Below are 14799 nucleotides of genomic sequence, written 5' to 3'. Positions count from 1 at the left end.
ATCTAGGCAAAAAATCAGGGTGGTTTAGACCAGAGTGGCAAGAATGGAGACACACTGGAATGCTGATTCATGTGAAATTTTGCAAATTGCAGCACAAATTAGATGTAAACGTGAAAAGCAAAATAAAAGCTTCTGACAAATAATGTAGTAGAGTATCTTTATCACCCAGGAGTTGGAAAACACTTCAATAGGCACAAAAAGCATTAAACATAAGTTGGACTATATTAAATTTAATAAATCTTGATCATTAAAAGACTTCACTAAGAAAAGCATGCTTCAGAGTGGGAGAAAATATACATTACACATATACCTGACAAAAGAATCATATCCAGGGGGATTAACCAAGATGGCGGAGTAGAAGGACGTGCTCTCACTCCCTCTTGTGAGAGCACCAGAATCACAACTCTCTGCTGGACAATCATTGACAGGAAGACCCTGGACTTCATCAAGGAGGATACCCCACGTCCAAGGACAGAGGAGAAGCCACAGTGAGATGGTAGGAGGGGCGCAATCAGAGTAAAATCTGATCCCATAACTGCTGGGTGGGTGACTCACAGACCGGCAAACACTTATACCACAGAAGTCCACCCACTGGAGTGAAGGTTCTGAGCCCCACGTCAGGCTGCCCAACCTGGGGGTCCGGCAACGCGAGGAGGAATTCCTAGAGAATCAGACTTTGAAGCCTAGTGGGAATTGATTGCAGGACTTCAACAGGACTGGGGGAAACAGAGACCCCACTCTTGGAGGGCACACACAAAGTAGTGTGCGCATCGGGACCCAGGGGAAGGAGCAGTGACCCTGGGGGAGACTGAACCAGACCTACCTGCTGGTGTTGGGGGGTCTCCTGCAGACGGGGGGTGGCTCTGTTTCACTGTGGGGACAAGGACTCTAGCAGCAGAGATTCTGGGAAGTGCTCCTTGGCGTGAGCCCTCCCAGAGTCTGCCATTAACCCCACCAAAGAGCCCAGGTAGGCTCCAGTGTTGGGTTGCCTCAGGCAAAACAACCAACAGGGAGGGAACCCAGCCCCACCCATCAACAGTCAAGTGGAGTAAAGTTTTACTGAGCTCTGACCGCCACAGCAACAGTCAGCTCTACCCACCACCAGAGCCTCCCATCAAGCCTCTTAGATAGCCTCAACCACCAGAGGGCAGACAGCAGAAGCAAGAAAAACTACAATCCTGCAGCCTGTGGAACAAAAACCACAGTTACAGAAAGACAGACAAGATGAAAAGGCAGAGAGCTATGTACCAGATGAAGGAACAAGAAAAAACCCCAGAAAAACAACTAAATGAAGTGGAGATAGGCAACCTTCCAGAAAAAGAACTCAGAATAATGATAGTGAAGATGATCCAGGACCTCGGAATAAGAATGGAGGCAATGATTGAGAAGATGCAAGAAATGATTAACAAAGACCTAGAAGAATTAAAGAACAAACAAACAGAGATGACCAATACAATAACTGAAATGAAAACTACACTAGAAGGAATCAATAGCAGAATAACTGAGGCAGAAGAACGGATAAGTGACCTGGAAGACAGAATGGTGGAATTCACTGCTGCGGAACAGACTAAAGAAAAAAGAATGAAAAGAAATGAAGACAGCTTAAGAGACCTCTGGGACAACATTAAACGCAACAACATTCGCATTATAGGGGTCCCAGAAGGTGAAGAGAGAGAGAAAGGACCAGAGAAAATATTTGAAGAGATTATAGTCGAAAACTTCCCTAACATGGGAAAGGAAATAGCCACCCAAGTCCAGGAAGCGCAGAGAGTCCCATACAGGATAAACCCAAGGAGAAACACGCCGAGACACATAGTAATCAAAGTGGCAAAAATTAAAGACAAAGAAAAATTATTGAAAGCAGCAAGGGAAAAACGACAAATAACATACAAGGGAACTCCCATAAGGTTAACAGCTGATTTCTCAGCAGAAACTCTGCAAGCCAGAAGGGAGTGGCATGATATACTTAAAGTGATGAAAGGGAAGAACCTACAACCAAGATTACTCTACCCGGCAAGGATCTCATTTAGATTTGATGGAGAAATCAAAAGCTTTACAGACAAGCAAAAGCTAAGAGAATTCAGCACCACCAAACCAGCTCTACAACAAATGCTAAAGGAACTTCTCTAAGTGGGAAACACAAGAGAAGAAAAGGACCTACAAAAACAAACCCAAAACAATTAAGAAAATGGTCATAGGAACATACATATCGATAATTACCTTAAACGTGAATGGATTAAATGCCCCAACCAAAAGACATAGACTGGCTGAATGGATACAAAAACAAGACCCATATATATGCTGTCTACAAGAGACCCACTTTAGACCTAGGGACACATACAGACTGAAAGTGAGGGGATGGAAAAAGATATTCCACGCAAATGGAAATCAAAAGAAAGCTGGAGTAGCTATACTCATATCAGATAAAATAGACTTTAAAATAAAGAATGTTACAAGAGACAAGGAAGGACACTACACAATGATCAAGGGATCAATCCAAGAAGAAGATATAACAATTATAAATATATATGCACCCAACATAGGAGCACCTCAATACATAAGGCAACTGCTAACAGCTATAAAAGAGGAAATTGACAGTAACACAATCATAGTGGGGGACTTTAACACCTCACTTACACCAATGGACAGATCATCCAAAATGAAAATAAATAAGGAAACAGAAGCTTTAAATGACACAATAGACCAGATAGATTTAATTGATATATATAGGACATTCCATCCAAAAACAGCAGACTACACGTTCTTCTCAAGTGTGCACGGAACATTTTCCAGGATAGATCACATCTTGGGTCACAAATCAAGCCTCAGTAAATTTAAGAAAACTGAAATCATATCAAGCATCTTTTCGGACCACAACGCTATGAGATTAGAAATAAATTACAGGGAAAAAAACGGAAAAAAGACAAACACATGGAGGCTAAACAATACGTTACTAAATAACCAAGAGATCACTGAAGAAATCAAAGAGGAAATCAAAAAATACCTAGAGACAAATGACAATGAAAATACGACGACCCAAAACCTATGGGATGCAGCGAAAGCAGTTCTAAGAGGGAAGTTTATAGCTATACAAGCCTACCTAAAGAAACAAGAAAAACCTCAAATAAACAATCTAACCTTACACCTAAAGAAACTAGAGAAAGAAGAACAAACAAAACCCAAAGTTAGCAGAAGGAAAGAAATCATAAAGATCAGAGCAGAAATAAATGAAATAGAAACAAAGAAAACAATAGCAAAGATCAATAAAACTAAAAGTTGGTTCTTTGAGAAGATAAACAAAATTGATAAGCCATTAGCCAGACTCATCAAGAAAAAGAGGGAGAGGACTCAAATCAATAAAATCAGAAATGAAAAAGGAGAAGTTACAACAGACACCGCAGAAATACAAAGCATCCTAAGAGACTACTACAAGCAACTTTACGCCAATAAAATGGACAACCTGGAAGAAATGGACAAATTTTTAGAAAGGTATAACCTTCCAAGACTGAACCAGGAAGAAACAGAAAATATGAACAGACCAATCACAAGTAATGAAATTGAATCTGTGATTAAAAATCTTCCAACAAACAAAAGTCCAGGACCAGATGGCTTCACAGGTGAATTCTATCAAACATTTAGAGAAGAGCTAACACCTATCCTTCTCAAACTCTTCCAAAAAATTGCAGAGGAAGGAACACTCCCAAACTCATTCTATGAGGCCACCATCACCCTGATACCAAAACCAGACAAAGATACTACAAAAAAAGAAAATTACAGACCAATATCACTGATGAATATAGATGCAAAAATCCTCAACAAAATACTAGCAAACAGAATCCAACAACACATTAAAAGGATCATACACCACGATCAAGTGGGATTTATTCCAGGGATGCAAGGATTCTTCAATATACGCAAATCAATCAATGTGATACACCATATTACCAAATTGAAGAATAAAAACCGTATGATCATCTCAATAGATGCAGAAAAAGCTTTCGACAAAATTCAACACCCATTTATGATAAAAACTCTCCAGAAAGTGGGCATAGAGGGAACCTACCTCAACATAATAAAGGCCATATATGACAAACCCACAGCAAACATCATTCTCAATGGTGAAAAACTGAAAGCATTTCCTCTAAGATCAGGAACGAGACAAGGATGTCCACTCTCACCACTATTATTCAACATACTTCTGGAAGTCCTAGCCATGGCAATCAGAGAAGAAAAAGAAATAAAAGGAATACAAATTGGAAAAGAAGAAGTAAAACTGTCACTGTTTGCGGATGACATGATACTATACATAGAGAATCCTAAAACTGCCACCAGAAAACTGCTAGAGCTAATTAATGAATATGGTAAAGTTGCAGGATACAAAATTAATGCACAGAAATCTCTTGCATTCCTATACACTAATGATGAAAAATCTGAAAGAGAAATTATGGAAACACTCCCATTTACCATTGCAACAAAAAGAATAAAATACCTAGGAATAAACCTACCTAGGGAGACAAAAGACCTGTATGCAGAAAACTATAAGACACTGATGAAAGAAATTAAAGATGATACCAACAGATGGAGAGATATACCATGTTCTTGGATTGGAAGAATCAACATTGTGAAAATGAGTATACTACCCAAAGCAATCTACAGATTCAATGCAATCCCTATCAAATTACCAATGGCATTTTTTACGGAGCTAGAACAAATCATCTTAAAATTTGTATGGAGACACAAAAGACCCCGAATAGCCAAAGCAGTCTTGAGGCAAAAAAATGGAGCTGGAGGAATCAGACTCCCTGACTTCAGACTCTACTACAAAGCTACAGTAATCAAGACAATATGGTACTGGCACAAAAACAGAAACATAGATCAATGGAACAAGATAGAAAGCCCAGAGATTAACCCACGCACCTATGGTCAACTAATCTATGACAAAGGAGGCAAAGATATACAATGGAGAAAAGACAGTCTCTTCAATAAATGGTGCTGGGAAAACTGGATAGCTACATGTAAAAGAATGAAATTAGAATACTCCCTAACACCATACACAAAAATAAACTCAAAATGGATTAGAGACCTAAATATAAGACTGGACACTATAAAACTCTTAGAGGAAAACATAGGAAGAACACTCTTTGACATACATCACAGCAAGATCTTTTTTGATCCACCTCCTAGAGTAATGGAAATAAAAACAAAAATAAACAAATGGGACCTAATGAAACTTCAAAGCTTTTGCACAGCAAAGGAAACCATAAACAAGACGAAAAGACAACCCTCAGAATGGGAGAAAATATTTGCAAACGAATCCACGGACAAAGGATTAATCTCCAAAATATATAAACAGCTCATTCAGCTCAATATTAAAGAAACAAACACCCTAATCCAAAAATGGGCAGAAGACCTAAATAGACATTTCTCCAAAGAAGACATACAGGCAGCCACGAAGCACATGAAAAGATGCTCAACATCACTAATTATTAGAGAAATGCAAATCAAAACTACAATGAGGTATCACCTCACTCCTGTTAGAATGGGCATCATCAGAAAATCAACAAACAACAAATGCTGGAGAGGGTGTGGAGAAAAGGGAACCCTCTTGCACTGTTGGTGGGAATGTAAATTGATACAGCCACTATGGAGAACAATATGGAGGTTCCTTAAAAAACTAAAAATAGAATTACCATATGACCCAGCAATCCCACTACTGGGCATATACCCAGAGAAAACCATAATTCAAAAAGACACATGCACCCGAATGTTCATTGCAGCACTATTTACAATAGCCAGGTCATGGAAGCAACCTAAATGCCCATCAACAGACGAATGGATAAAGAAGTTGTGGTACATATATACAATGGAATATTACTCAGCCATAAAAAGGAACGAAATTGAGTCATTTGTTGAGACGTGGATGGATCTAGAGACTGTCATACAGAGTGAAGTAAGTCAGAAAGAGAAAAACAAATATCATATATTAATGCATGTATGTGGAACCTAGAAAAATGGTACAGATGAGCCAGTTTGCAGGGCAGAAGTTGAGACACAGATGTAGAGAATGGACATATGGACACCAAGGGGGGAAAACTGCGGTGGGGTGGGGATGGTGGTGTGCTGAATTGGGCGATTGGGATTGACATGTATACACTGATGTGTATAAAATTGATGCCTAATAAGAACCTGCAGTATAAAAAAACAAACAAAACAACTAATACTAAACTTTCATTGGGTTATTTGTATGGAAATATGTTAATAATAAATGTTTCAGACATTACATGAAATTTCTAAAAATCTTATATTTGTATTTGTATGGAAATATGTATGGAAATATGTTAATATAAATGTTTCAGACATTACATGAAATTTCTAAAAATCTTATATGTTCTGGTATAATGTTATAAGTAATAATCCTAGTTATTACTTTAAAATGTATATCTCAGAAATAACTAATTTTCTTGTCAACTGCATTATTATGAACTTTCATCAAATCTTTAACAGTGGTCATTTTTAAGTCTTTTGTCATTTACAGACAGTTCTGGGTGTACTCTGATGCTTTTGCAAATATGTTCCTATAAAAGGCTTTCATCTTCAAGAAATTCATGGAAAAGACTCTGACAAGTACAGGTTTCTGGTAACTGACTGTACTGCTGAACTGAATGAATAAGCATTTTCAGAACTCTAATGAAAAACTGATGAACTCATAAAAGTGCTAACAAAAGATCAAGATGAAAAAAAAAATTAATTACATGGGACTGAGTGAACTGATGAGGATGAGTATAATTTTTGTGACTTTCTGTCAGAATTAAAAAAAAAAATCCCACAAAGACTCAGAGGCAAAGAATATACAAATCAATTTTCACTGCAAAGTAAAGGAGCTGTTACAGTGGAGGATTACTGGACTGAATGTCAATATTATGACATAGTATGACTGTGTTTCATGTTTGGTAATTGCAATCATTGTTGCTTTTGTTGTGGTCATCCATGTACAATGCTTGGTGTCAGTCTACTTATCTCTTGTAAAAATAAAATACAGTGTGTGTGTGTGAAAAAAAATATGTAATGTACAGTACAGGGTATATAGTCAGTATATTGTAGCACCTTTTTTTGGAGTCTAGTCTATAAAAATATCTAATCACTATGTTGTATACCTGAAACTAATATAATATAGTAAGTCAATTGTATGTCATTAAAAAAGCCAAAAAATTAAATTTATATACAAATTCAAAGGAACTAGAATATCAAAAATGGTTTTGAATTAGAAAAAAAAAAAAAAAAAGAATCATATCCAGATAGAGACCTCCTACAAATCAATAAGATAGAAGATGTAAAGCAACAAAAAAAGTGTTAAAAACTTGGACACTTCAAAAAGATAGAAAATGAACAATAAACATATGAAAAGGTGTTTGTTAATTGTTAATCTTGTTAATGATAAGGAAAGTACAAATACAACAATATGAAGTACCAGTACACCTACAGTACACCTACTGGAATGGTTGAAATTATTAATAAAAAGACTGACAATAACAAGTGTTGACAATTATGCGAAACAAATGAAACTTGCACATACTGGTGGTAATTATAAAAACAGGCATAATCACTCCACAAAACAGTTTCCATTATGTTCTAAAACTAAATGTATCATTTTCATAATTGGGTATATACCCAACAGAAATGCATACACAGGTGCCCAAAAAACATACACACTCAGTTCTGCTATAATGTTCTGAAAATGCAAATTTGTTCCAACACAACTGATATATTAGGAAACAGTATGAACAAAGCACAAATTTCATGTTTGCTTATGCTCAATCTTGTCTGTGAGAAACACTAGGTAAGGGCAGAAAACTGAACCCAGAAGAAGTGAGCCACATAGGAATACATAAAATGCACATATTTCAGGCTTTAGTTTTGAGTGTTACGAGTCACACTCATCCATATCTGGTGTTATAACTTTTCATCCGCTTTCAGATAACTCTCCCTGCCAGCACTTCACAGTAACTCACAAGTTGCAACCCGCACACACACTCCCATAGCAAACAAGATTTTTTTCAACGTAAAATGTCATATTTATTGTAATGTTATGCATTTCTTAGTCACTTAATGTGTGAAACTGTGCTGCCATTTTATTAGGTTCTTACCTTTTTTAAATGTGGCACTCACCAAGTTTTAAGTTTTGAGTCCCCTATTTTCTCAAGACATAAGCCCTATGGTTTTTACTGCACACCTTTGCATAGTATGATGATTTTTAAGAACTTAAACATTATGCTATGGCAGAAATAACTGTAAAAGAATATTCAAAGCAGCACTAACCCAAAACTGGAAACAAGTCAAATATCCACCATCAATAGAATGGATAAATATAGTGTGGTGTATCATACAATGGAATACTATACAGCAGTAATAATGAAAAAACTTCAAATCATGGAAGAAATTCACAAGTGTAAGAAAAAAGCTAGACACAAGAAGCTAGAGTACATACTGTATGAATGTGTTAATATATAGTTTTAAAAGAGGCAAAACTAATCTATGGTGTTAGAAATCAGGATGGTCCTTTAAGGAAAAGGAATTAGGTAGTGAATAGGAAAGGTACAAGGGAGATTTTGGGGGTACTGGTATATTTCTTTTTTTAATTGAGATTTAATGGACATACCATAAAATTCACCAAATTTTAAAGTGTACAATTCAGTGGTCTTTAGTATATTCACAGAGTTGTGAACGATCATCTCTATCTAATTCCAGAATCCGTTAGCAATGATCAGTTGCAACGATCATCACTATCTAATTCCAGAATCCGTTAGCAGTCATTTCATTTTTTTCCCCTGGCCTGATGTATTCACAATGCAGTAATTCAGCAAGCTGTACATTTATAATTTGTGGACCTTTATATACGAATATTACAAAGAACTTCAATAAATTTTTTAAAGTTAGTATTTAGAGGACTTCAGATTAAACCTGGCAGGCTGAATATACACTTCCACTCTATTGTCTCCTAACTCTACTTAAATTAAAGCACATGGATTACTTTAAAGCATTAAATACAAGGTCAAAGAGAAGGGGAAAAGAGATATCCTCCCTATACCACTGAGTCAGATAATTTCCCTCCCATAAAGATGAACTCAGAAGGAGTTCCATCAGTCCCCATCTGATACAGGAGACCTAGAGATAGCAGGAACAACTGAAAACAAGAGTACATTACTGAAAGTGGGTATTCTTCTTAACCTACTTTAGGTTAATTAATACTTTCTTTTTCACAGAATCATACTACACCTTCTGATCTGCAACCTGCTTTCAATCATTTAATAACATATAGTAGATATAGAGACTATATTTTTATGCCTGCTATTTTATATTACATTAAGTGGCTGTATGATGTTTATCCAGTTTCTTACTGATAATCATTTAGATTGTTTTGTTTTTTATTAATATTACAAATAATACTGCAATGAGCAGGCATATATTTTTAAATATATATTAATAATTTTCGAGAGTACATCTGTGACATATACTGGATCAAAGGATATGAGTATATACCGTCAGGCTGTCTTTCAAAACTGCTACACCACTGTATTCTCCTACCAACAGAATAAGAGTTTCTGCTTCCTCACATTTAATTAATCTTTGACAATCAAGTTAGTTAAAAATATTCTGTCAATTTAATTTGCATTTTTTAAAGTTACATTGAACATCTCTTCATAGGCTTATTGGCCCATTTGTATTTCTTTTTCTCCAAACTGCCCATTCATGTCCTTTGGTCACTTCCCTATTGAATTTGGCTTTTTTCTTCTTATTGATCGGTAAGAGGTTTCTTGAGTTAAAAGGGTTAGAAATTAGTTCCTTTTCATAAATGTGACAAAATGTTTTCCCAGTGTAACATTTATTTGTTCACTGTATCTTTTAAGATACAGAAATTCTATAATCAAAGTTCAGACAATCAAACTTTGTAAAATCCACAAAGAAATTCTACAGTCAGTATTCTTAACCTTTTCTTTGAATTTTTCAAGGTTTTCTTTGTTGTGCTTAGAAAAGCTTTCCCTCTATCCAAAAAAGACTGAAAAGTTTATTTTTATGGTTTCATTTTTTTTTTAACCTTTTGATCCATTTGAAACGTACTGTATCATCAGGAATAGGATTGCCACAGACTAAATGTTTGTGTCCCCCTCCAAATTCACAGGTTGAAATTCTAACCCCCAACGTGACGGTATTGGAGTGGCCAAAAAGTTCCTTCGGTTTTAAGTAAAAATAAAAGACATATTTTTCATTTTCACCAAGAATTTTATTGAACAATGTACTCACTGTTTTGTTCCACTACCTTCTGCCATTTTTCAGGCAACTTCATAATTCCATCTTCCCAAAACTTTTTATCTTTTTGATCAAAGAACTCTTCCAGGTGCCTTTTACAGTCTTCCAGGGAACTGAAATTTTTTCCATTAAGAGAATTTTGTAAAGACCGAAATAAAAGGAAATCCGAAGGTGCAATGCCTGGTGAATACGGCAGATGAATCAGAACTTCCCAGCCAAGCTGTAACAGTTTTTGCCTGGTCATCAAAGAAATATGCGGTCTTGCGTCACCCTGATGGAAGATTATGCGTTTTCTGTTGACTAATTCTGGAAGCTTTTCATCGAGTGCTGCTTTCAGTTGGTCTAACTGGGAGCAGTACTTGTTGGAATTAAACGTTTGGTTTTCCGGAAGGACCTCATAATAGAGGACTCCCTTCCAATCCCACCATATACACAACATCACCTCCTCTGCACGAAGACCGGCCTTTGGTGTGGTTGGTGGTGGTTCATTTTGCTTGCCCCACCATCTCTTCCGTTCCACATTATTGTACAGTATCCACTTTTCATTGCCCGTCACAATTTGTTTTAAAAACGGAACATTTCGTTACGTTTAAATAGAGAATCACATGCAGGAACACTGTTAAGAAGGTTTTTTTCACTTAACTTACGTGCAACCCAAACATCAAAGCGATGAATATAACCAAGCTGGTGCAAATGATTTTCAACGCTTGATTTGGATAGTTTGAGTATGTCAGCTATCTCCCACGTGGTATAATGTTGATTGTTCTCACTTAATGTCTCAATTTGATGGCTATCAACTTCAAGTAGTCTACCCAACTGTGGAGAACTGTCCAGCGAGAAATCTCCAGCACAAAACTTTGCAAACCACTTTTGACACATTCGATTAGTCACAGCACCTTCTCCATACACTGCACAAATCTTTTTTTTGCATTTCAGTTGTGTTTTTACCTTTCTTGAAATAATAAAGCATAATATGCCAAAAATGTTGCTTTTTTCTTCTATCTTCAATATTAAAATGGCTACACAAAAATTCACCAATTCTGGTAAGTTTTTTTTTAAATGTACGCTGATATGACAGCTGTCACCATACAATCTAACAAAATTTTTTCAAATGAAGTTAAAGACAACTAAGCACTAATAGAGCCATCTTACAGAAAAAACCGAGTGAACTTTTTGGCCAACCTAATATTAGGAAATGGGGCCTTTGGGAGGTGATTAGGTCTTGAGAGTGGAGCTTTTGTGAATGGCATTAATGCCCTTATAAAAGAGACCCCAGAAAGCTTCCTCACACCGTCCTCAATGATAAGGACATAGCAAAAAGATGGCCATCAATGAACCAGGAAGTGAGATCTCACTAGACAGTGAATCTATCAGTGACCTGATCTTAGACTTCCCAGCCTCCAGAACTGTGAGGAATAAATCTGTGTTGTTTATAAGCCACTTAGTCTATGGTATTCTGTTATAGCAGCCCCAAAGAACTAAGATAGAATAGTGCATCCTTCTTTGTAGGAATTTCTCCTTAAATCAGACAATTTCTCCTACTCTTGCATTTTGCTTCCTTTCATATATTCTTCTTTACAATCTCTAAAAGTAATTGTTCTTATTTTAGAATAGATTTGTTTTTATAAAAATGACACATGCTCATTATTTTTAAAAAGTAACAGAAAAGTACTAAAAAAAAAAATCCCCATTACCCACAAACAATCATTAATATTAAGCAAACGTATGCAAACATCTCACTAGACATATGTTCAAAGTAAAAGAAAGACATACCAAAACCAAAAAAAGTTATAACTAAATGGAATACTAATTATGTCACTTTAAAAATAAATGGTATTAATTTTCATTTTACTACATCAGAAGAAACAGAAGAAACACACTCACAAGGCCACATATTAACTGACAAATGGGAATCTGGCAAGAGTTAGATCCGTTACCAACTGTTAAAAAAAAAAAAAAAGAGAAAGAAAAGTGGATAGATGCTTTACAAGACAAAGATTTTTACTTTAAGAGAATAAGAGAGGCAAGCCCTGGTGGAAATTGATCAATCTCAAATAATTTTTGCAAAAATAACTCTCTTTAAGATAGTCCTGCAAAAGTGAACACAGAGTGAAAGAGACAAGATCATGTTGCATGCAATTTTGTCAGAAAAAGATTATCTTACTTTTTAATCCAAAAATTAGTGCACAGTGTAATAATAATCTAATTTTTTTGTACAAGACAAAATATTTTCATGATTTTAATTTTTTTCAAGTTATAGTCCAATAAAAACTTTTTCTGCATTTGTTTTGAGTCAGTGGATTCTCTTCAACTGCAAAACACTTGAGGTGAATTAAATTATCCAACTCTCTTTTCAGTCCTAAACATTGTGCCCCTAAGAGTTTAAAGTAGGAATTGAAATGAGAGATCAAGTTAAAGGTCACTTATCCAAGTTTTCTGTCCAAATGAAGCATAAATGAATGGGTAATAGGGGAACATACTTTCCTTCTTTCCCTCAAAAGAAATCAAATCTCCAAATATTCCAAGCTTTTTTTTTAAGTCTTATGACTGTCATCCACCAGTGTGTTTCAAAACTATTTGCATTTTCAGACTAATATCTTCAGGGTATCCCGTCCTCTCTGAAAAACAGTACTTACCTTTAACTGACCTTAGCTCACAGGTTTTTCTCTTTTTACAAATCTAGGACTTGATGGATATATCCCCATGTTCCCCTTACTAAGTCCACCCATGAATGGGTACAGATTTCAAACATTACTACAGCATCTTCCATGCGCCAAGCCCTAAACAACATTTTGTAACCATACTCCCTTCTCCTCCACATTCCTAATTAATAAGATCTGATATTTCAGTCTGAAAGGTCTTATTCTCCTCTTAATTTTAGATACCTTTATTATGTCCATAATATACCTTTCAGGACATGCAGAAACCAGCAACGCAAAAAGCATTCTAGGTACCAGTGCCTCATGATTTTATAAAAGTTGAAATGTTTCCAATACCATTCTTAATGGAATTCAATGCACAGTTGATCTTTCAGACTGAAATCTATATGGAAATTAACTTGCAGCTTGCAGAACTGTCCACTTATTTAACCTTAATGAACATTTACTGGTTACACTGAGTAAGCCATTATCTAAACAATCACCTAAAAAAACAGACAAATCAACTTCAAGAACTCTATGCTTTATAATCATAGTTGAGCATCATAAATCAGACAATAGAAAAATAATTAAGTTATTAATAAGAAGCCAATTCTCTTAAAATTTAACATGTTTCTTAAAATTTTTTAACCTAGGACCACAATAAATGTGAAACAGAAACTGTATTACTGATTAACATTTTAAAAATCTATGTGAAATGGACTAACATAAGTGCAAATGATGTATCAATTAAAGGGAATGGAAATTGAAACTATCTAAGAGAAAATGATGATGAAAGTAAGAGAAGAGAAAAATAAAGATACATAGGCAATACAACACTACATTCTCTAACCAAAGAGAAAAATACAAGGACATACTACGATTAGTAAACAGAACTGTGAAATGGGTATTAAGATGCCTAAAATCCAAAGGTAAACTTGCCCAAATTAGCCAAATAAGCTGGGTCAAGTCATTCATTTTCTTCTGGATCTCAGTTTCCTCATCTTTAAGATGAAGGGGAGGGATCAGATGTTCTCTGATTCTTCCTGCTCTAAAATTCTATACTTCTATGCTATTTAATATAAGAGAAAACTGAGAATCTGTTTCATTACCAAAGGGCTGTCTGGTTGCTGCCTACCACTACTTTTCCCTGATTCAATTTTCCAGGCACTTCTCCAGCACTAAGATACTAGAATCAAAGTCAGTCAGACAACCACCTTCAAATGACTAATGTTCCTCAGACAGAATCCTCATTACAAAATGCTTCATATCTCTGTTATGTCATATCTACCAGCAACAGTAGATCACAACAAAAAAAGAACATTACTAAAACAGTTATGAAAATTCAAAGAAATAAGAGTTTTAGCTACAAAAAGAAATAGAGAAACCAATGCTGTCCTTAAGATTTCTTGATCAGTCTCTAGTGAGATTTAACAATGCAATCCTTCAAGCCAATAAACAGAGAATCCTTGGGGAAAATGTAGCAACTGCTTTCTGAGAAAAAATACCAGAGCAAAACCATCTTTTCAAAGTAGTTTCCATCTAATTATTGCACAGATAGAGCCTCACTAAGGTCTACCATGCAAAGTAATTTTTAATAAAGTAATATACTTTAAGTAATATTAATAAGCCTGAAGTATTAATACTAAGTAAGACTAAAGTAATACTTTAATAGTCAAGTATTTCAGACCTTGAACCATTCACAACATTTTAAGACAGGGGTACCAGAAATTCTGAGCTTTTCCTTCCAAAAGTATTTTCAATCCCATCCTTTTTATTCTATTATAAATGATACTTCCACAAAATATCCATTTTAATAAAATCAGAAAACTTAGTAGCCCCAATTAATCGATCACTG

At 35.5% G+C, this 14799-nt stretch overlaps 1 protein-coding gene across 9 annotated transcripts in view; it reads right to left on the bottom strand.

Annotated features, from left to right (window-relative positions):
* Positions 1 to 14799, bottom strand: part of DLG1 (discs large MAGUK scaffold protein 1) — a 288055-nt gene that overhangs the window by 254497 nt on the left and 18759 nt on the right. The window lies entirely within an intron of this gene.

Source organism: Balaenoptera ricei, chromosome 4 (assembly GCF_028023285.1).
Source record: "Balaenoptera ricei isolate mBalRic1 chromosome 4, mBalRic1.hap2, whole genome shotgun sequence".
In the NCBI taxonomy this organism is placed as follows: domain Eukaryota; kingdom Metazoa; phylum Chordata; class Mammalia; order Artiodactyla; family Balaenopteridae; genus Balaenoptera; species Balaenoptera ricei.
The sequence above is the reverse complement of the archived record's forward strand: the minus strand, read 5'-3'. Positions and strand labels throughout refer to the sequence as shown.